The sequence below is a fragment of the Schistocerca nitens genome, chromosome 6 (genome assembly GCF_023898315.1).
Source record: "Schistocerca nitens isolate TAMUIC-IGC-003100 chromosome 6, iqSchNite1.1, whole genome shotgun sequence".
Lineage (NCBI taxonomy): Eukaryota > Metazoa > Arthropoda > Insecta > Orthoptera > Acrididae > Schistocerca > Schistocerca nitens.
The window spans coordinates 56,116,411-56,140,538 of record NC_064619.1 but is presented as its reverse complement, the minus strand read 5'-3'; positions in this window follow the sequence as shown (position 1 = coordinate 56,140,538).

The window sequence follows — 24,128 nt, the reverse complement described above, 5'->3', positions numbered from 1 at the left end:
GGCATTAGCGTAGAGGTGTCAGTGCTAACAGACAAGAAAAACTGCTTGATATCAGTGAGGGAAGTACGACGAACGTATTCGTTAGGACAGTGCAGCGAAATTTGGTGTTAATGGGCTGTGGCAGTAGACGACTAAGGCGAGTGCCTTTGCTAACAGCACAACATCGCCTGCAGAGCCTCTCCAGGGCTCGTGACCACATTCAGTTGGACACTAGACGACTGGAAAACCGTGGACTGGACAGATGACTCCACATTTCACTTGGTAAGTGGTGATGATAGAGTTCAAGTGTGACGCACACTCCACGAAGCCATGGACCAAAATTGTCACTTGCAAGGTAGTAATGGCTCCATAGTGGTGTGGGCTGTTGAAAGGGTCCCGTAGTCCCCTTTCATTATGATTTTATTTGCTTACCAATGATACATAACTCTCTGGCATGCTTGAGTGAATGAATGTGGGTGTGTTTCATTTTGCTATACAGAGGATCAGCGGTACTCGTACAGCAATCCTTGTAGTTTTCAGGTAGGCAAAGAGGTGTGCTCCCCTTGTGTGAACGTTACCGGTGTTAGGTTGGTAATGGAAGCCTCATCTCTGGATCTTCCTGGCCACGGGGTCGCGTGGGAGACGTTGGAGAGTGTGACACGGTCAGTCTCCTTCGAGCTCGACGAGGGTCTGCAGCCGAAGTCCCTTCGAAGAAGGGTGGGTTGACTTAACCGCATGGCGCATTGTCCCATAGCAAGAGGGAAGCGTTTAGCTTTTGGTCTCGCGTTTCATCTTATAGAGATTGATTTGCTGGGTCGCAGAAAGGAATGCAAGGATTTTGCACACTTTCAGTGTGATTCCTAATGCAGGCATGATCTTGGTCCGTAAGATGAACGTTGCACAAAGGTGCGGTATATGTTGAAGCGCCCTTAGTTCAATGTGAATGTCTGTGTGTTTGCAACTGCCTGTGTATGCATTCTAATCTTTTCCGAAAGTTGGTAATTTTTGCTTCTTTGTCTCATTACTTTACATCCGGTGGAAACCATCCACGTGGGTTAATATTAGAGTTTTTTGGCCCTCTGCTATTATCCTTTGTCTATTCAAATGTGTCCTCTGTAAGATGTTAATTGTTCGCGACTGCGTGGTTTGATGTCACGAAAATTTGGCCACGGTACGTAGAAATTGTGTCTCCGCGAACCACGTGGGCACACGAGTCTCTTGTGAAACGTATAGCGTTTCACAAGCGATTGTACTTAGTTACCAGTCAACAGAAGTCCATAGATGCATTTCATCAATGTCTTAAGGAATAAATAATTTTGCCTCCAATCTTATCCAGTGTACCGATGTTACGTCTCCGTTACCTACACTATTTATCCTGTAGTTTTCCTTGTTAGCCCATCCATGGCGTTTCCATGTGCACAGGTCCCATAATTAGAGTCCTTTTTTTATTTAAAACAAATTTTCTGGAGTAGATCTTGTTTCAGGAATGTTGTGCAAGCTACAATTATGCACAGTGTTCACTGACTCTTTACTATATTCAATATTTGATTCACAGGAACAATGCCTGGATCATATTAATAATTACATCTCATTCTTTATCAGTGACTTTACAATGAATGTTCTTTTGTGAGTTGTTCTTATGAATAAATTAAGTAATTTTCCGACTCAGCTCCACCACTCATTTCTCGTGTGGCTAGAGTTGGTGCGACTCAATCTTTTACGTTGATTTCAGTGTCAGATATCATTTTAGTATTCAAAGTGCGCGTGGCTCTTTTGCCATCAGGATACATTCAAAGTGCGCTTCACGCACCTTACGCATAGCAACACTTTACTCACGCTAGTTTCACTGTGTTTATATAGAATGGACTGGGTCCTCCGGTCCTACAAAGGGCTGGGACCTCAGGTCCCACTGACCTGATCAATGACTTTATGCTCCCAAATTACCCTAAATTACGTCAGAGGCCCACAGTCGTTTGCGGTTGAAGAATATTCTGGATAGTTCGAGGAAATGATACAGTTCGCCCCACATGAATCCCATCGAACGTTTATGCGACATAAATGAGAGGTTAGTCCGTGCACAAAATCCTGCACCGGCAACTCTTTCGTAATTGTGGAGGGCTATAAAAGTAGCTTGGCCAAATATTTCTGCAGGGACCTTCCAAGGACTTGTTGCGTCCATGCCGAGTCGAGCTGCAGCACTGCGCCGAGCAAAGGGAGCTCCGACAAGATATTAGGAGGTATTCCATGAGTTTTGTGACCTCGGTGTATAATGTGATGTTGGCCCACTGGGTCTGGCAATCCACTGTTTTAGTGCCTGTGCAGGCTGCTGCTGCAGGCAGGCTGCTGCTGTAGGCTGCTGCTGCAGCTGCAACACGGACCTGATACTTGAAATGTTCGTCATGGAGTTTCACAAGGTCATCGTACTTGACTAATTCGAGACTAGTGTCTGGACACAACTTTACACGAAGGCGGTACACATCAGCTCACATGACAAAAGGTAAGAATTGAGCTCCATACCTGTTATGTCGTAAGCAACAAACTGGGCGTCTAGGTTTTCCCGACATTCCGACCATTCTGGCCACCCTGACTATGATATGGAGGAAATTTAGATAGGGCAATTGTGATGGTGCTACTTGGCTAGAGAGTGGTGACGTCAGTTGCCTAACAGTAGCATGAGTTCAATATGCTGTGCCCAGAACTCAGCAGTTTCGGTTAGACACATTTCCTGTGGTGGCTCAGACTAGGTGAAACACTTCACACGATACACAAAAATCAAGAACAGAAAGCTCACAACACTAGGCAGTGCACGTTCGTACACACTCACACACAGTAACCAGGCGGTAGGCGACGCAAATTCAGTTTACTAACAGAGCATCACCATTCGTTGTGCGGTATGAAAATACACTCGCCGGAGCAACAGTGCGTTCTTGGTTTGCTCCAAGGGCAGACTGAGAGCGACTATTAACTTCTAAACTACTAGTTCACTTTATTATAATATAAATGTGAAGATTTACTTAACTTCACACAGTACATTCCCTCTGAAAACGGTTACTGTCATTTGTTTACCGTTGTGGACCATTTCACGAGATGACGTGAGGCCTTCCCTGTCGCCGACATGACCGACATAACTCAGTGTTTGGATCACAAGATTCAGCATCTCGCAAGCAATAACAGCCGACTGGGATCGACAATTTGAGGACACATTATCACTTGATACAGACAAATTTACAGCATTCTTCGTCTAAAGAGTAACGGATAATGTTCTGCCTAAGACATTTAGTACACTGGTGCCTATCGAAGACAATGCGGTCCCCTTTGTTGATTGCTGCGAACTTGGCAGAGCGTTCCTCTGTTCAGCTACAAGAAGATGAGCAGTGGCGGTGATGTAGCCAAGCTCTAGCAGGCATGATTACGACGGCGTTCGTTAGTGCACCAAGACAGCCACATCTGTGGCTTTGCAAATCTTGCATTGACACCTAAGTCTTCGAACAACACCACAGCACTCTGAGTAGACGCAAATGAGGGGCAGTACTACAGCAATTCATCGAAGTTGATTTGTATCCTTAGCTTTCTTTTCCCACCTACCCACAGATGCACAAAGATCTTGGAGCGCTGTATTCGATGTACTCATCACTCTGACACTTCAAGTACGAAGAACTATACCAATCACTCCCTAATCACAGCTCTGTTCCAGAAAGTAACATCAAATAATTTTCTCAGGTTGATTTGGCACGCAGACTTCATGTCATAATTCACAACAGGCTTGTAGCATACAAGCGATAGTAAAAAAATAGTCACTGACACCTTTCAAGACGTTGCACAACCATGAAGACAGTGCAGTGGAACAACACTGACCACACAAATGCGCTTGACCCAGAGCTAGGTGCCCATCAGGGGCAGGAACGATCCTGTTTCAACCTTCAACAAGTGAAGACACTGTACCCTCCCCGTTACTAATAGGCCTACTGGACTGCGTTACAATTGACCGTGATCGCGTATGCTTGATGAAATTTTGCAGTGAGCAAGGCTATCGTTGCCCAAGAAAAAGCCGGCCAGTGTGGCCGTGCGGTTCTAGGCGCTTCAGTTTGGAACCGCGTGAACGCTACGGTCGCAGGTTCGAATCCTGCCTCGGGCATGGATGTGTGTGATGTCCTTAGGTTATTTACGTTTAAGTAGTTCTAAGTTCTAGGCGACTGATGACCTCAGAAGTTAAGTCGCATAGTGCTCAGAGCCATTTTTGAACAGAATGGCGATGTACTTCCGGCACATAGATCGCGTGCGGTTGAAGCGGTATTGAATAGCATATTTCATAACAGGTGGATTGGTCGTCGAAGCACCATACCATGACCTCAGATGTTGAGTCCCATAGTGCTCAGAGCCATTTTTGAACCCAAGAAAAATAATAGGGGTAAGTAGAGGGAAAGAGTACAACAACCCTTCTGAAGGAACAATACATTCTAAATCTAATCTAAATACTGATAATCAAACGATGGAAAATCCAGGATGGAATGTAACAATTACTAAATACTGATTAATAAATACTGATAATATTTTTGACATGGGTGGAATTTAGTGCAATCGCTCAAGAACCACATATGGAAAAAGGATACCATGTAATATTTAATACGAAAAAATATCGATTAGCAGAAAAAGAATAATTAAACATTAGCCAGCCCACTAGGGCAATGAATATCCATATTTATAAGATAGGTAATGGCAAGTAAATTTAAGCAAATAATCACTGGCATGGCAACAGAAAGTTGTCGCGCTATTCCACAACACAGCAGTTCAAGAGAAAGTAAACGAATCAGACGGCACTGACTGCGTTTACTTATTCTGAAATACTAAATTTTGAAAGCAAAATTAAATAAAATGGGTGGTCAAATAAATGGAAATGAGCGTTTGGCGTCATTGGCCGGCAGGCCTCTTGCAGGGCAGGTCCGGCCGCCTTGGTGCAGATTTTATTACATTCGACACCACGTTGGGCGATCTTCGCGCCGAATAGGGATGAAATGATGATGAAGACAACAGAACAGCCAGTCCCTGGGCGGAGAAAATCTCCCTTCCAGCTGGGAATCGAACCCGGGCCCGCAGGACGACAATCTGTCACGCTGACCACCTTTTTTTTTTAATCTCATTTTGTTCGTTTTCGTTCGTTGTATCTGCTCGGGGCGGACGTCGCAAGACACCCGTTTCAGTTCGTCGTAGATCCATTAACTGAGTTTTTTTCTTATTACAGAGGGCAGCTAACTCTCTGACCGAACACGCCTAGTTACCGTGCCGGCATTACTCAGCTATCGGGGCGGACATTCAATAAATGACTGGCTGTAACTAAAACTTCGTTACGTAAAAACTGACTGTCAGTAACCTCACAATAATGTAATGGAAAACTTTGGAAAAAACAAGCAATTTATTTCTGATTTCTCAAAAACTGAATTGAATTAAGCTTTGTCCCTCCACACGAAAAAGATAAACAACGGCATAGCTACTGCCATTTCGTCGTCACTATCGATGCATTCAGATAAAGTTCCCTTAGCTATTACCCAGCATTTTACAATGTTTGCATTATGGTTACAATCAATTACATACATGTGAGACATGATACTTACTGCAAATAAGGAAAACGTGGAAGGGAGGACCCACCAATATAACTTTCTTCTCACACAACATGTTTATTCAACAGTACATAAACTGTGTTTTACAGATAATCGAAGCATTTAACCATAAAATTTTCTTTAACAAAATGAAAAAATTTGCAAGAACCTTAAGTAGAATAAGTTTTTAATCTTTGCAAAAGAAATCTGATGTGCTGTATGGCAAAACAGCAGCCAATATGGCAATCATTACAATACGGCCGGACTAGGAGCCCGCCCGATATCGGGTGAAACAGCGGTTTTACTACCGCTCTGGACACAGTTTGTCTTACGAAATGCCCTTCTGGAACACATGAAAAATATATAAGCACCAGTGACGACAAGAGTGATTCAATTACTTAAAGCAATTGACTTAACCTTTAATCTGAAAGCTGTATGTCCAAAGCATCGGGGTTAAGATGTACTTAAAGGTTAAGCAGATTAGGAAACAATATCACAATAATAAGGTTTACTTCCAAGCAACCAACCTCTTAATTTCAATAGGCAACCAAGGTGTGAATGGATCCCAGCCCGTCCCTTCTGACAATTTTATATTGACTAAAGCCCTGGTGACAGCTGGCTGTTAATATTTTCAAAGTTAAACTGATTGTCAGTTATTAAGACGTCTCCGAAGGAACGTCTTAAAAAATCACTTGTGAACACTTATTAGAAGTGAACTCACTCGACGGAACCACAAGATCCAGCTAAAATACATCAATAATGACCCGGTCCTTCGAACACTGAAACAAACAGCTTAGTACAACAGGTTGTTCAGATTACAGCTAATGACTGAGAAATGCAATTACAATCAAAGAATTGAACCGGTTAGCAGCTAAATCTACACACAAGGTCAATCTTTTGTTTAACAGCAACCTGTGCCTTAGTACAATTGTTCCAGCTGTATTTACGACCAAGAGCTGATTAATTAGAATATTATAGATCGGCTAAAAACCAGAAAGGAAAGGCCATATAATAGAGGGACAGATTTTCAAACGAAAGATAGTGTCTTAGTACAATACTACTGTCTATATTTACGACCGAAGAGCCGACCGAGTAAAACTCTGAGGGTCGGGTACAAACCAGAAAATAATGAAGAGGGCAGGTAGACAATGAAATCACCACGAGCATTACATAATGTTACTCCCCTTTATCAGCAAGCAGTTACATGGATCCACGGTGCGTCGCAGCGGTTACTGACAAGGGGAGGCCGCCAATTGTGAAATTGAGATTCGATTCATACTGCGCATAATAAAAGCTCATGGCCAGAGGTGTAATGTGGCAAAGCACCAAGATGCACTTCTCAGCCGTTGTCGAGAAAATCGACAGTTAAAAGAAACCGTTGCGGTGAAATACTCTCTACGGTTTATAAATTTCTACAGCGTCGTGGCGCAGCGGTAAGCGCTCGGGTTCGTAATCCGAAGGTCGTCGGATCGAATCTCGCCCCATGCATTTTTTTATTATTAGTTTTTGTAATTTATATATATATATATATATATATATATATATATATATATATATATATATGTGTGTGTGTACCAAAGCTCTCCCGTCCGCACTGATTTTCGACGATGTTATAAGTTGCGCTAGGGACCGCATCTACCTTCTTTCGAAGTTAGCAGGCAACTACGCTGTTATGCGGCGGCTCGTTTCGGCCCATTCAGCATCTGTCCTTCAAGTGTAACGAGCGAGTAACGGAGTTTATATTTCATACCTGCCACAGCAAATTTGTGTTCGTGGGGTCTCTATTCTAATTCGAACGTTTGACTTACGCTATACGTATTCGTTTCGGAATATCGTTTCTACGTCTTCTGTTAACTATACGTGGTTAACGTTATGAAGACAATTAATAACATTTGTGAAATACAACTTTGTTTCCGGAAAACATAATTATGTTCGAAGTCGCCAGTTTTTCCACGACAAACGACTTTCAACAACTTATTATAATATGCATAACTGTTGCAACTGATTGCCGGGAATTATTTGTTTTTTGTAAATATATATATATATATATATATATATATATATATGAATTACAAAAAACAAATACTAAAAAAAAGGTTGCATTGCGCGATATTCGATCCGGCGACCTTCGGATTACGAACCCGAGCGCTTACCGCTGCACCACGACGCTGTAGAAAATTATTGATCGTAGAGAGTATTTCACCGCAACGGTTTCTTTTAACTGTCGATTTTCTTGACAACGGCTGAGAAGTGCATCTTGGTGCTTTGCCACATTACAGCTCTGGCCATGAGCTTTTATTATGGGGAGTATGAATCGAATCTGAATTTCACAATTGGCGGCCTCCCCTTGTGAGTGCTGGCGATGAAAGCCAGGTAGAGGAGGGCAGCCAGGCCACGAGCAGTCGTCCGACACGAATGTTGCCATCCGACCGACGGAATGTCAGCCTGCTGCTTGTATTCGACGCTGACCCCGGTGAAGTACTCCGGTATCTTCGCTCTGCGCAGCTCGTGGTTTCGGCCGCTCGGACCTGGTGACCACCTCTTGTCGCGACGCTGCCGTCAATCCCCAGATTTCGTGCCTCCCTCTCCGGCCCGCGAACCCCAGATATATCTCGGAGAGCAAAGACCTTCTAAGGACACAACCCACAGACACCAACTCTTCCTCATAGATATTGGCAATGGGGCCACAAGGGGAATAGGGGATACTGCACCTGAGCCAGTAACGCCAGACACAACAGTCTAATAATTCAATGGCTCCACGGCTCAACCTCGCCATCTCTAACCTGAACAAGCCTCCTCCGGGGCTAAGAACCCCTCCCTCCGCTGCAATGTTTAATCTGACTGAGATGAATCCTTATGAGCATCCCTTTCCCGGGTCCCTGACCGAAAGATTGACTTGGTTTAATATTTTGACAATGGAATATGGACCTAGGAAACGCGGGCAAGCTTCCCTAGGCGTTTATCCCGGGAAGCCCGCCCAGGAACGTTCCTGATGTAGACAAGATCCCACATCTTCCCCTGAAAGAGGCGCTTGTTTCTATTATAGCGAGAGACCTGACGATCGTGAGCCTTCGTAATATTTGCCACAGTTCGCCCCCATTCCTCCCTAAGAACACCCGGAGTGATAGATGGGGGTAAAAGATCATTTATCTCCCATGTATTGGAGAGTGGGGAATTCATGCGATATGCCAGCATTAGGCTAGCTGGGGTGGCTTGGGATGATTCGTGCCGCGCTGAGTTAAACTTTAGGTTTAACCATGGCAAGGTGGTATCCCACTTCTTGGGCGATTAGTGGTGGCAAATAATCAACGCCGACTTCAAGTTGCTGTTAATTCTTTCGGCAAAGGTAGGCTGAGCATAATAAGGTGTGGTAGTAACATGTTTTGTCCCATTGCCAAAACAGAATGGAGGAACACTTGTTCGCAAAAAGAGGGCAGCTAAAACAACACTTCTCCAAAATTTCTCAAGGCATCTGGCCATTGTCCAACTGCTATCAATAATATACCAATTAAGAATTTCGCCCATAAGGGACGGAAACTCTGTTTACGTTAGAAATTTGAGATCCCTAAACACACATTTTTTGGTGTTGATGGCCTCCTCAACGATCAGCTGATCAACTCCTCAATCGTTTAATGTCCTAACCGCATTTGGCGATGTGTTCGCGTCGTGCAATCACTTTTATGGACGGCGTAAACTGTGACTAATTTCTCTAAGTTTGCGTAAAAGCTTTTACGTTGAGTACGTTCTTTGTACGAGATGGGATCAGGACATTTTCTTATACAAATTATTGTCATTTTGCACCGCAGATAATCCAAAGACACCTACCACGGCCAGAAATCGCCACTGAAATTTGAAAATAAAAACCTCTGCAACCAAGACGGGACATTCATTTCAAGTTTTTCATTATTTACTGTTTTCTTCGAGGGAAAAAAAACTTCTCGGCATTTTAACTTCGCTGACTCATCATCTCAAAAGCAATCTACATATCCACAGTCTTGTAAACCCTCGTTGCCAGTTTTGTAAAAAGGCGTCGTCGCTACTGCTGTGGAGACCGAGTTGCACAGTTGTTACGGTAGGCAGAGTTTGTGGGTTCGTGAAACGGCTTCTGGTGCTGTACACCGATAAGACAATTTCTCCCTGCCACTATTACACAGCTGTGCCACAGGTTCAGGTAACAGCATAAGATAACGAAGGTTCTACAACACTCCAACAAATTAGTGACAAAGTCACACAAATTGAGTTAAGAGAGTTTACTTATCTTTGTGACTAGCTGAATAAGGACGTCTGTAACACTGCTTGTAATGTTGTTGTTGTCGTCTTCAGTCCAGAGACTGATCTGATGCAGCTCTCCATACTACTCTATCCTGTGCAAGCTTTATCATCTCCGAATAAGTGCTGCAGCCTACATCCTTCTACATCTGCTTAGTTTATTCATCTCTTATTCTCAGTTTACGATTTTTACCCTCTACACTTCCCTCCAATACTAAATTGGTGATTCCTTGATGACTCATAACGTGTCCCACCAACTGATGCCTTCTTCTAGTGAAATTGTGCCACAAATTCCTCTTCTCCCCAGTTCTATTCAGTACCTGCTCATTAATTACGTGATCTACCCATCTAATCTTCAGCACTCTTCTGTAGCACCACATTCCGAAAGCTTCAATTCTCTTATTGCCTAAATTAGTTATCGTCCATGTTTCACTTGCATACAAGGCTACACTTCATACAAATACTTTCAGAAAGGACTTCCTGGCACTTAAATCTTCACTCGATGTTAACAAATTTTTCTTCTTCAGAAACTGCTTGCAATATAACACAAAAGGCCCTCGTTGGCTAAGCCCAAATAATTATAGGTCAACTTCACAGTATGTATCAAACGCAATGTTACAACAACTGTCTGTTCACTTCTAAGAGTTCACTAAACGACGTTTCATTTCTAAGTCAGCCGTGGTCGATGATCTGTAACAAAGTGGGAGAGAGCTGCTCTTCTGTCTTCCGAGCAGGCTTCTGCCCGTTGTCGTTCGGTCATTGGCGGATTGTACTCGGCCGACAAATTGGCTGAGGCGAAGTCGATATCTTCATCCTCAGCACCGTCCCTGGCCCTGGTGGAACTTGCGCAAGTGGCGAGTCACTATGGCACTGACACCAGCTCGAACCTTTGCGTCTGTGGTGCTTTGGCCCGGGCTGCGTCTTGTTCGGACGGATCAGCACACAGAATCGGTTGCCAGGTAGATGAGGGCAGCCAGGACACGAGCGGTCTTCCGACACGAATGTTGCCAACAAACCGACGGAATGTTGGGCTCCTGCTTGTACCTGACACTGGCCCTGGTAAAGCACTCCGGTATCTTCGCTCTGCGCAGGCCTCCTTGCGCAGCTCATGGTTTTGGCCGCTCGGACCTCGTGACCAATTCTTATCACAACGCCACCGCCAATCCCCGACCTTGTACTCCCTCTCAGGCCAGCGAACCCTATATATATAGTGTTTCAAAAATGACCGGTATATTTGAAACGGCAACTAAACGAGCAGCGATAGAAATACACCGTTTGTTGCAATATGCTTGGGACAACAGTACATTTTCAGGCAGACAAACTTTCGAAATTACAGTAGTTACAATTGTCAACAACAGATGGCGCTGCGGTCTGGGAAACTCTATAGTACGATATTTTCCACATATCCACCATGCGTAGCAATAATATGGCGTAGTCTCTGAATGAAATTACCCGAAACCTTTGACAACGTGTCTGGCGGAATGGCTTCACATGCAGATGAGATGTACTGCTTCAGCTGTTCAATTGTTTCTGGATTCTGGCGGTACACCTGGTCTTTCACGTGTCCCCACAGAAAGAAGTCACAGGGGTTCATGTCTGGCGAATAGGGAGGCCAATCCACGCCGCCTCCTGTATGTTTCGGATAGCCCAAAGCAATCACACGATCATCGAAATATTCATTCAGGAAATTAAAGACGTCGGCCGTGCGATGTGGCCGGGCACCATCTTGCATAAACCACGAGGTGTTCGCAGTGTCGTCTAAGGCAGTTTGTACCGCCACAAATTCACGAAGAATGTCCAGATAGCGTGATGCAGTAATCGTTTCGGATCTGAAAAATGGGCCAATGATTCCTTTGGAAGAAATGGCGGCCCAGACCAGTACTTTTTGAGGATGCAGGGACGATGGGACTGCAACATGGGGCTTTTCGGTTCCCCATATGCGACAGTTCTGTTTATTGACGAAGCCGTCTAGGTAAAAATAAGCTTCGTCAGTAAACCAAACGCTGCCCACATGCATATCGCCGTCATCAATCCTGTGCACTATATCGTTAGCGAATGTCTCTGGTGCAGCAATGGTAGCGGCGCTGAGGGGTTGCCGCGTTTGAATTTTGTATGGATAGAGGTGTAAACTCTGGCGCATGAGACGATACGTGGACGTTGGCGTCATTTGGACTGCAGCTGCAACACGGCGAACGGAAACCCGAGGCCGCTGTTGGATCACCTGCTGCACTAGCAGCGCGTTGCCCTCTGTGGTTGCCGTACGCGGTCGCCCTACCTTTCCAGCACGTTCATCCGTCACGTTCCCAGTCCGTTGAAATTTTTCAAACAGATCCTTTATTGTATCGCTTTTCGGTCCTTTGGTTACATTAAACCTCCGTTGAAAACTTCGTCTTGTTGCAACAACACTGTGTTCTAGGCGGTGGAATTCCAACACCAGAAAAATCCTCTGTTCTAAGGAATAAACCATGTTGTCCACAGCACACTTGCACGTTGTGAACAGCACACGCTTACAGCAGAAAGACGACGTACAGAATGGCGCACCCACAGACTGCGTTGTCTTCTATATCTTTCACATCACTTGCAGCGCCATCTGTTGTTGAAAATTGTAACTACTGTAATTTCGAAAGTTTGTCCTCCTGAAAATGTACTGTTGTCCCAAGCATATTGCAACAAACGGTGTATTTCTATCGCTGCTCGTTTAGTTTTTATTGCCGTTTCAAATATACCGGTCATTTTTGAAACACCCTGTATATATATATATATATATATATATATATATATATATATATATATATATATATATATATATATATATATATATATGCAAGCAAGGACCTTCTAAGAACATAACCCACAGACACCAACTCTTCTTCATAGATACTGGAAATAGGGTCGTAAGAGGGATAGTCGATACTGCACCTGAGCCAGTGACGCCAGACAGAACAGTCTACTAATTCAATGGCGCCACGACTCAAACTCCCCCTCTCAAACCCGAACAAGACTCCCCCCCCCCCCCCCCGGGGGCTAAGAACACCACACTCCGCTGCAGTGTTTAATTTGACTGAGATGAACCATTACGAGCTTTCCCTTTCCCGGGGTACTGACCAAAATATCGACCGCGCTTAAAATTTTGACAATACAATATGGACCTAGGCAATGCGGTGCAAGCTTCCCTAAGCGTTTATGCTGGGAAAGCTTTTTTTTTCCTTTATTGTAATTTGAATCACCTATACAGGCGGGCTGGCAGCAGCATATTACGCTGCTCTTCAGCCTTAAGTGGAACAATAACATGACAGAGGTGAGACAGACAATACAAAGAAACGGCGGGCAAAAAATGGAGATACAAAGAAAACAATAAACATGAAGCCGTTCACGTTGGACGATAAAAACACTAACACTTGTGGACACGGCGCACAAAACACGGAGAATGGCGATGGCACAGGTGAACAGTGGAGACGTAACTGCACGAAACACAAAACGAAGCACACACACGAGATACTGATGTCGATGATCTCCGGTGCGCGAATGTTCACTATGCGTGTGCGAGTCCGGGGACCTGCCAAGAGAGGAGGAGGAGGAAGGGGAGTGGGAGAGCGAGAGGGGAGAGCAGAGATGCCACGGGCAGGGGAGAAAGGGGGGAGGGAGGAAGGGGGAGGGGAAGCCTGGGGGAAGAGGGGTGGAGGGAGGGGACGGGGGAAAAGGAAAGAGAAGGGACGGGAAAAGAAGGGAGGGAGGGTGCCTAAAGGAAAGGACACCGGAAGTGGGGGGGGGCAGGGTCGAAGTTGATAGGAGGGGTAGATGGAGGGGAGGAGGACATCATCAGGGAGGGGGAGCTGGCGGAAGCCACCTTGGGAGAGGGTAAGGAGGGTGGAGAGATGGAGACCGGGTGGGACGTGCGAATACAGGCGCGGCAACGGGCGGGGGTGGGAGAGGATCGGGGAGACGAGCGGGTGAGGAGGATCGAGTTTGCGGGAGGTGTACAGGATCCGCATCCTTTCAAGGAAATGGAGGAGATGGGGGAAGGGGATGAGATTGTACAGGATCCGCGTGGGGGAGGGGAGACGGATGCGATAGGCGAGGCAGAGAGCATGACGTTCAAGGATTTGGAGGGATTTATAAAAGGTAGGGGGGGGGGGCGGAGATCCAAGCCGGATGGGCATAACAAAGGAGCTGGGAAAGCTGCCCGGGAACGTTCCTGATGTAGACAAGATCCCCTATCTTCCCCTGAAAGGAGCGTTTGTTTCTGTCATAGCGACAGACCTGACGATCGTGAGCCTTCCTAATATTTGCCCGAGCTAGCTCCAATTTCTCCCTAAGAACCTCCGGATTGAAAGATGCAGGTAAAAGATCATTTATGTCCCATAAATTGGAGAGCAGGGTGTTTGGACTCTGCTACTCACTCCAACTGCCATCTAGTGGCACCTTCCAAACTTGGCAGGTCAGACTGTCCAGTATTGTGTGCTTCCTGCCGGGAGACCTCGCAACCTACTTGCGTAAGTGTATCTCCCAGGGCCTCTGTGCGCGCAGGTAAAGCCTAGTTTACACGACGACATTGGGTTGCGCCACTCGTTGAGTGGAAAGAGTTGCACGCAAATGGTTTCATATTTGACTGTAGACACGGCGAAACCAGTATATACTCCAGTTTCGTCGTTTTGTGGTTTCCTGAGTCGTGTCTGAAATGAAAGTTTTGGTAGCTGCACGTCGCACGAATTGTGATGGAGTTAAAGTTTGTTGCGTGGAATTGCTGCATAAGACAAAAACAAGAAACGTGTTTCGATTCGTGACTGGATGAAGAAAAGACATCAGCTCGGTTGTTCAGCATCCTTGCTGAAATACTTTATAATGGAAGACCCAAGAAGTTCTTTTAATTATCTTAGACTGTCACGAGAACTGTTAACGTTTCTTCTAAATAGAGTTCATTATGTGATAAGGAATAAAGATATTGTAATGCATGAAGCACTGTCGCCAGAACTAAAATTACATATCACATTGCATGCATTATAAGATGATATAAGATGCGGTTTTAGTTGGTGATGACGCTTTTTCATTAACACCAATAATTATTAACAGTAGCAATTATTAACATTGTTGTTGTTGTTGTGGTCTTCAGTCCTGAGACTGGTTTGATGCAGCTCTCCATGCTACTCTATCCTGTGCAAGCTTCTTCATCTCCCAGTACCTACTGCAACCTACATTCTTCTGAATCTGCTCAGTGTATTGATCTCTTGGTCTCCCTCTACGATTTTTACCCTCCACGCTGCCCTCCAATGCTAAATTTGTGATCCCTTGATGCCTCAAAACATGTCCTACCAACCGATCCCTTCTTCTAGTCAAGTTGTGCCACAAACTTCTCTTCTCCCCAATCCTATTCAATACCTCCTCATTAGTTACGTGATCCACCCACCTTATCTTCAGCATTCTTCTGTAGCACCACATTTCGAAAGCTTCTATTCTCTTCGTGTCCAAACTGGTTATCGTCCATGTTTCACTTCCATACATGGCTACACTCCATACAAATACTTTCAGAAACGACTTCCTGACACTTAAATCTATACTCGATGTTAACAAATTTCTCTTCTTCAGAAACGATTTCCTTGCCATTGGCAGTCTACATTTTATATCCTCTCTAGTTCGACCATCATCAGTTATTTTGCTCCGTAAATAGCGAAACTCCTTTACTACTTTAAGTCTCTCATTCCCTAATCTAATCCCCTCAGCATCACCCGATTTAATTTGACTACATTCCATTATCCACGTTTTGCTTTTGTTGATGTTCATCTTATATCCTCCTTTCAAGACACCATCCATTCCGTTCAACTGTTCTTCCAAGTCCTTTGCTGTCTCTGACAGAATTACAATGTCATCGGTGAACCTCAAAGTTTTTACTCCTTCTCCATGAATTTTAATACCTACTCCAAATTTTTCTTTTGTTTCCTTTACTGCTTGCTCAATATACAGATTGAATAATATCAGGGAGAGGCTACAACCCTGTCTCACTCCTTTCCCAACCACTGCTTCCCTTTCATGCCCCTCGACTCTTATAACTGCCATCTGGTTTCTGTACAAATTGTAAATAGCCTTTCGCTCCCTGTGTTTTACCCCTGCCACCTTCAGAATTTGAAAGAGAGTATTCCAGTTAACGTTGTCAAAAGCTTTCTCTAAGTCTACAAATGCTAGAAACGTAGGTTTGCCTTTTATTAATCTTTCTCCTAAGATAAGTCGTAAGGTTAGTATTGCCTCACGTGTTCCAACATTTCTATGGAATCCAAACTGATCTTCCCCGAGGTCCGCTTCTACCAGTTTTATTAACATTAACAGCAGTAATTATTCGAAGCAGGTCGCATTAAGAAGAGAATGGTTCGCAAACTAGTGTCTTAAAGATAGATCTGTACAGTGACAATACTTCAAAATTCAAACGTATGTGAATGGGGAGTACTGTTGCGACGTTTTAAATAGATGAATATTGAATAAAGAATGTAGCTTCTTGATCTATATAGGCTTCCCTCCCGTCAACAACACTCCTTATAAAAAAAGAGTCGGCCAATTCGAACAATGGGACTTTAGTCTTGTAGACAAGGGCATTTCTGCAGCTAGAATTACATTTGCTTGTATTTTTCTTAATTCAGTTGTATATGTGCTCCTAATTCAATAAATTTTGCCCAGCAGGTCAGATAATGTCAAAGTATCCGTTCTGATCGCATGTGACTGTCTCAGAAGCCGCAATATATTGCTTATTTTTGTAATCAGCATTACTGAAACCCCACAAACACGTATGCAAAGCATAGATATCCAAAACGCGACTATTATTCTCCGTTTCCCACTTATATTTCAGTTTTTCTACACTCTACGGACACACATAACCTCAAAACCCATGCAACTAGTGTCGCCAAAGTTGTAACACGCCGAAACTGTTTAGTTTCACCGACGAGTTGCGCAAACGCGCGGTACGCATGCGCAGTGGCCGGTAGCGCAGTTGCCTGCAACCTAGTGTCGTCGTGTAAACTAGGCTTAAGATTAGCGGCGTTGTGACGGTCGAGGAAGGTAGTGTGGGGCGGCGGGTGGAAAATTTAATTGCTGTTATATAAAATGTTTGAATGTAGAAACACTTCCCGGCCGATGCACCATATGTGGGGCGGCGGGTGGAAAATTTAATTGCTGTTATATAAAATGTTTGAATGTAATGTAGAAAAGATGCATTTCCCGGCCGATGCACCATATGTGGGGTGGCGGGTGGATATTTAATTGTTATATAAGTTTTGTTTGTTTTTCCCGGCCGATTACCGTTTGTGGGGCGGCTGGTAGGAATAAATTGTGGTGGTTTAAAATTTAGAATTTTATTTATGCTGTCTTTCGCTGTTCTCAACACTGGCTCTCTAACTACAATATTGGCAACCAGAAAGTGATTAGCAAAACGTGAAGCCTGTAATTAGAATTCCTAGTGCCCACTTCATCTGAGCAACACACTTATAGCTGCAGCTTATAGCTCTGAGAAATTAGGAGATTGTCTGGGATTCATAATCAAATAACGGTTTTCTAAAAATTCTCTGTATTCTGAAAGTCAAACATGAAAAAAAAGAATTCACACAATCTGACTAACAGAGCAGTTCAGAGTCTAATGCGCTGATGCCACTATAACTGTCCAAATTAAATATTTAAATGAATGCTCGCCATAATTTGATGATTAAGTTCATCAAACGCCACGCTAAATAATAGATAGATAATAGATAGATAATTAAAGTCAACCCAGAATTAACACTTCACTCGAAAATGATTTCATGGTTACGCATATCCCGAGTAACTTAATACGGCATCCGAGGCTGTTTATAGCAATGATACCGACGCGGCGCGACTCCCGACACAGATGGTGTGCTATTCAGCGTCTGGAGAGAACTGGGGCCTTGCTTCCTCGCGCAGCGTTCTTATATACAAAGCCGCGGTGCGGACGGCTAAGGGAACGCCTGATCAAATCGGCTCTCCCGACTAGCCCCTGGGCTAGTAATGCACCACATTAAGTTATTGAATAAATCATAGCTTCTTTTGCTGATGGCCGATGAAGCTCTCAATTGAAATGTGCATTCAACACACAGGTAAGTAATCATAATAAAAGTTTGACGTGGCTAAGTTAAATATTTTGGGCGAGAGAATTAATTTAATTACACTGCACGCAGTAGACGAGCTCTGAACTTGCCCTTTGGAGATGCGCTATCGCTATAGTTTTATAGTTATTCAAATGAAACTTCTCACATCTTTATGGTTATAGCGGATCTCCATTCTACTTAAATATAAACATCCTAGCCTTATTTATTAACCTACTTAATCTATCTTGCTTCCTTAATTTTTAAGACAAAAACCAGAAAATCATGAATTTCCACTAAAATTTTAATTTTTGAAATCCAAAGTATTGTTTCTGTTAAATTATTATGAAAAAGGAATCTAAATATAAATTTTTCAATCTCTAGCTCTTTTCTGTTGCGCCAATGATTTTTACAGAAAACGTCCAAATTTCGAAAATGGTTAAAGTTATCGAACTGATATTCAACACATATTAATTTAGTATTACTCCTGACGTGCTAGAACCGATTTTAGGTTATTTGCTTGATTTTAAAAGTATTGTGCAACATTTATGACGTCAGAGCTAGTTACAGCGGACTGGCTGGCACACAATGGAAAGACTGATGTGAATTTACTACGGCGTGAGTAGGCTGCTTCCCTACAGTAGCTTCGAGCCCCCGCAGCGGACGGGCGTGTATGTCTCCCAGCTAAGCCAGGAGCCGCAGTTGGCGCGCTGTCGGTGCACGTTGTAAAGTTTATTCTAATAAACACTTATACCAAACAATTTGTTCCGTCCAATTATTGTGAGCGGAAATAAGGGGAGGACAGTGAGATCTCTAGCACTATAGACTCAATCTCCAATGTACCGCCACGGGAGGAAGGGCCCGTGAGTACATTTTTTGGTCCTCCCGTCTGGGTACACTTACCACGCGTAATTTACGTTCGCGCGGATTCATTTTCCGGTATTTGTGAACTCTTAAAAAACCACGTATGAGATGCGCACGTTATCGGTTTCGTTGGTGGCCGCTATCGAGTGTCCCAAGATCTATTCGGGACTTCCACAATAACAGCCTTATCATCGGTGATGCGGCCATATTTGTGAACGTTTAATGTGTCTCGAACTCAAACGCGAAAACCAAGAAACGTGCCGGTGCCAGCATCATCGGTGACGTCACCGCCTGCTCCTGTCGAAACTTCGCGCTGTCGGAGACTGCAGCGCCTGCTACGCCAGCTGCAAGTGTCTGTGACTCCACCGCTGTTCCAGCCGGCACCGCCTCGTATTGCCACTGCAGCCTGGTAAGTGCAGCTCTTGGCTTCCTGTTATCATCTCAGTCTTGAAATGGAGCCCTCATAGTAAACTAAATTAGTCAAGCAGAGAGGTGTAGCAAAGGCCGCTCTCGCGCGCTTAGCGAGCTTCGTGCAGTCTGCGGACAGTGCCAGCATCGAAATGCGAGAGTCAAAATTAGGTCGACAGACTCGGATTAAGACTGATTTTGAGTCGTCTCAAACACTTCTGGAGAGTGAAGACGAATCAGCAGATCATAGTAAGGACTGGGCAGAATTCAAGGATTCGTCGGACTTCGTTGAATCCACAATGAAGGGTTCAATGACGAGGTACACCCAGTTTTCGCAGCCTTTGGGCTCGAATCCGCCCGGTAGTGTCAGTTCTTTGAAACTATCCGCTATTAACTTGCCAAATCTTGAAGGCGACTATCTTAAGTGGTCATCGTACAGTGACTCATTTTTAAGTCTCATTATGAATAACAATTCAACTGATGACGTTCAGAAACTTCATTACCATAATTCGTCTTTGCGAGGTGAAGCTAAAGACCTATTGAAACATCTACCTGCCATAGCAGGAAACCTTTCAATACTCTGGGGGCTTATTACGCAGAGGAATAATAATCCAAAAGAACTACAGCCAGGCATGCTAAGGCTATGTTGGCCTTGCCTACGGTCAGCCATGGCGCATCGAGGGATTATAACCAACTAATTAATCACGTATGAAGTCATTTAAAGGCCTTAGAAACTCTCAAACCTGATGTTCCACTTCATGAAGTTATTCTTTCGGAAGAGATTCTGTCTAGTATGCGACACACAGATCGTCGTGCGTGGGAGGTAAAGATGTCTGGGTCGACATTCACCACATTAAATCAACCGATAGAGGTTTTGGAAACAAAATGGCAGGCCCTTGAGGTCATCAGGTTCAGGAATAACACCTCAAGGGACCCACAAGGAAATGCCAATAATTCAAATATGAGGAGAGCTCATCTGGCTAATGCTGTGATTTTTGTAGTGAATCTCATACTATCACTAAATGCAAGGGGTTTCAATCACTAAATGTTGATGATTGGGGGACATATGTGGCAAAAAGTAAGCTTTGTTTCTTGTGCACCCACTCTCGTCATTTCTCAACTAAATGCAAGATTTCTCCTCGTACGACCTGTAAACGAAGGCACAACATACTGCTCCACAAGCCTGTGAACCACGAAATGAACAGAATAGTGAATCAGGAGGTCATTCATTGGCCCATCAAGCTACGAACGGCAAAGCAAACATCCATTGTAATGTTTTGTTGGCAACAGCTATTGTCAACATTAAGGACAGCATGAGTAGACAACAGGTTTGCAGAGTTCTACGAGATAGTGTGAGTCAGCTATCCTTTATATCTAAGGGCATGGCAGAGAAATTAAAACTGAAACGAAGTAAATATTTGTTTCCTGTGAAAGGCATAAACAATGCATTTGCAGCCTCAGTGCCTTACACCTATCATGTTGAGCTGTCGTCTAGGCTCAACGACTTTCGTGTCAGAACCACTTGTGTTATCGTAGACCATATCACCAGTGACCTACCAGCGAGCAAGTCAGACACAAGGTCCTGGAGTGTCCAATTTTAATCTTCCGCTCGCTGATCCAGAATTCAACAAGCCTGCACCAGTAGATTTAATTCTTGGTGCTAAGGGTTTCGTTGGTGTTGTGTGTAACGAAAGGCTGGTGAAATAGGTCATCCTTCACTGATCGAAACACAATGGTTTTGGGAGTTAGAGGAACTGTCTACGAAAACGATGGGTAAGCAGGATAAGATATGTGGGGCTCACTTTCAGCGCCGCGCGACACGAGATGAAGAAGTGAGATTTATGGTTCGACTACAAGTGAAACCTGACTGTAAACCCTTAGGTGAATCACAACAAGCCTCTCGGAGACTGGTGCATCTTGAGAGGGGATTTAAAAGGCAAACGAATCTGTAGAATGAATATGCTGCATTCATGCATGAATATGTCTAACTGGGGCACATAGAGACCTCTAATTCTCAAGGTAACATTGGTCCATGGTATTACCTTCTACATCATGCTGTCTTCCAAGGATGCAGCTACACTTCTCAGTTGAGGGTAGTATTTGATGTCTCTGCTGCCACTACTAATGGGGTATCTCTCAATCATATCTTGATGGTTGGTCCCACTGTCCAGCCAGATTTATTTTCCATTATTATAAAATATCGCCCATTTAACGTGACTCTGCCAGCTGACATAGCAAAAATGTATGGCCAAGTGTCCCTCCATCGTGATTATAGGAAATTCCAGAGAATTCTGTGACGGGAATCACAGTCTGAACCGATGCAAGACTATAGCCTGTGTACACTCACTTACGGAACCGCTCCTGCTGCCTATCTTGCTACTAGATGTCTTCAACAGTTGGCTTTGCAAAATCAAAACAGGTTTCCAATGGAATCGGAAGCGTTGATGGCTATCTTTTATGTGGACAACTTCTTAGGTGGATCAGCTAATGAGGCTGAAGCTCAGGAACTTCAAACCCAACTGACTTAACTACTTGCTTCTGGGGGGAGAGGGGGGGAGTTTTGACTGAGGAAATGGTGTTCCAATAGTTACAAGGTCATGAAAAAAGTTCCTCTGCAGGTCAGAGAAACGTCTTTACCTTGTCATCTTACCGGTGAATAAGTCATAAAAACATTAGGGGTATTACAGCACCCTGGCTCCGAGACATTCCAGTGCCATGTGCAGCTGAAGATTCAACAGCTCTCAAAGGTTACCAAGGTAAATGTCCTGTCTACAATAGCATCAATCTATGACCCACTAGGGCTTCTAGGCCCTGCAGTCAGAAGATGTAAATTGTTCTTGCAGCGTTTGTGGCAACTTAGCCTTGATTGGATGAAACTCTTCCGTCCACTCTCGCTGATGAATGGAATGATGTTTGTGTGCAACTGCCTTCCATAAATGGTATTTTGATTATGAGGAAGATCATTCCTTGCCCCCAGTATGTTAAAATAGAAATTCATTGTTTTTGTTATGTGTCGGTTGGGATGTGGTGCGTGTGTATACGTCAGATGTGATCTTCTCAATAACAGTGTGTTGGGCTCATTGGCTGCAGCCAAATCTCGAGTTGCTCCTGTAAAACAACAGTCTCTTCCACAACTGGAAATTTATGGTGCTCTGCTTCTTGCTCGACTCATTCACAAGGTGGCCAATGCCTTAGACATCACAGATAGTGGCGACATTCATTTGTGAACGGACTCCACAATAGTTCTTTGTTGGCTGCAGCGTAGTCAGAGTCACTGGAAAACTTCTCTTGCCAACAGAGTCTCTGAAATCCAGGAACTGAGTTCAGTTGCCAACTGGATACATGTCAAATCAGAGGATAATACTGCTTACCATTTATCACGTGCTATTAATCCTGCTGCTTTAGGTTCACTTGTTCAGTGGTGGTCTGGTCCGTCATGGCTATCCACTAGCGACCTCGACTGCAACACCTACACTCCACTAGGAGTAGAAGGTGTAGTATCCTTGGTGTCGTTCATTAAACTGGATGATGAACTGCTGTGTAAATATTCATCATGCAAGAAAATTTATAAAGTTTTGGACTATGCACTGACGTTTGCTAATAACACTAGGCTTCAGCAATCAGACAGGATAACTGGGCCACTCACTCCACAGGAATTCCAAAACGCTATCAAAAGGGTCTTTGGCAAAGCTCAACATAGTGAATATGGTAATGAGATCACTTTGTTGAAGTCCACTTCCCCTATTCCACATAATTAAGGGATTTGCACTCGTTTGCTGATGCCGAAGGTATTATACAAATGGGAGGGAGATTAATGAATTCTGATGTACCATATGATGAGGGCCATCCTATTATCGTACCGCGTAAGCATCATTTGACAAAAATTCTCATAGCAGATCAACATGAAAATCTGTTGCACGCTGGGTAACCACTTTTTTTGGCTATGTTTGCGTAGGAGGTTTTGGATCCCCAATGGGTGTAACACAGTCAAAGGATAAACTTGTTTTAGCTCGGATTCAAAGTCATAAAAAAAATTTTTAAGGACATCATCTTTACGCCAGTGACTGTTGTAAGTTTTTATTTCACTATTACAGTTTCGGCCTTAGGCCATTATCAAGTGCTTAAAGCCATAACATCAGCTCTTGATAATGCCCTAAGGCCGAAACTGCAATTGTGATATAAAAACTTATAACAGTCACTGGCGTAAAGGTGATGTCCTTCAAAAAACAGTCAAAGGAGTTATCAGGAAATGTTTAAAATGCTTTAGGCGTAAGTTCAAGACAGCAGTTCAACTCATGGGTCAGCTACCTGCAGCTAGAGTTAACCAGTCTCGTCCATTCTAGCACTGTGGAATAGATTATGCAAGACGTATTGCTGTAAAGCATGGTGGCAGACGGAGTTAGGTTACCACCAAGGTATATATTGCTTTATTCATTTGCATGGCAACCAAGGCCATCCACTTAGAATTAGTTAGTGACTTGGTAACAAGTTCATTTTTGCCGCCCTCAGGAGATTCATTGCAAGAAGAAGGGAACCTCACATTGTTGTTGTTGTTGTTGTTGTTGTGGTCTACAGTCCAGAGACTGGTTTGATGCAGCTCTCCATGCTACTCTATCCTGAGCAAGCTTCTTCATCTCCCAGTACCTACTGCAACCTACATCCTTCTGAATCTGTTTACTGTATTCATCTCTTGGTCTACCTCTACGAATTTTACTCTCCACGCTGCCCTCCAGTACTAAACTGGTGATCCCTTGATGCCTCAGAATATGTCCTACCAACCGATCCCTTCTTCTAGTCAAGTTGTGCCACAAATTTCTCTTCTCTCCAATTCTGTTCAATACCTCATAATGCCGGCCGGAGTGGCCGTGCGGTTTTAGGTGCTACAGTCTGCAGCCGAGCCACCACTACGGTCGCAGGTTCGAATCCTGCCTCGGACATC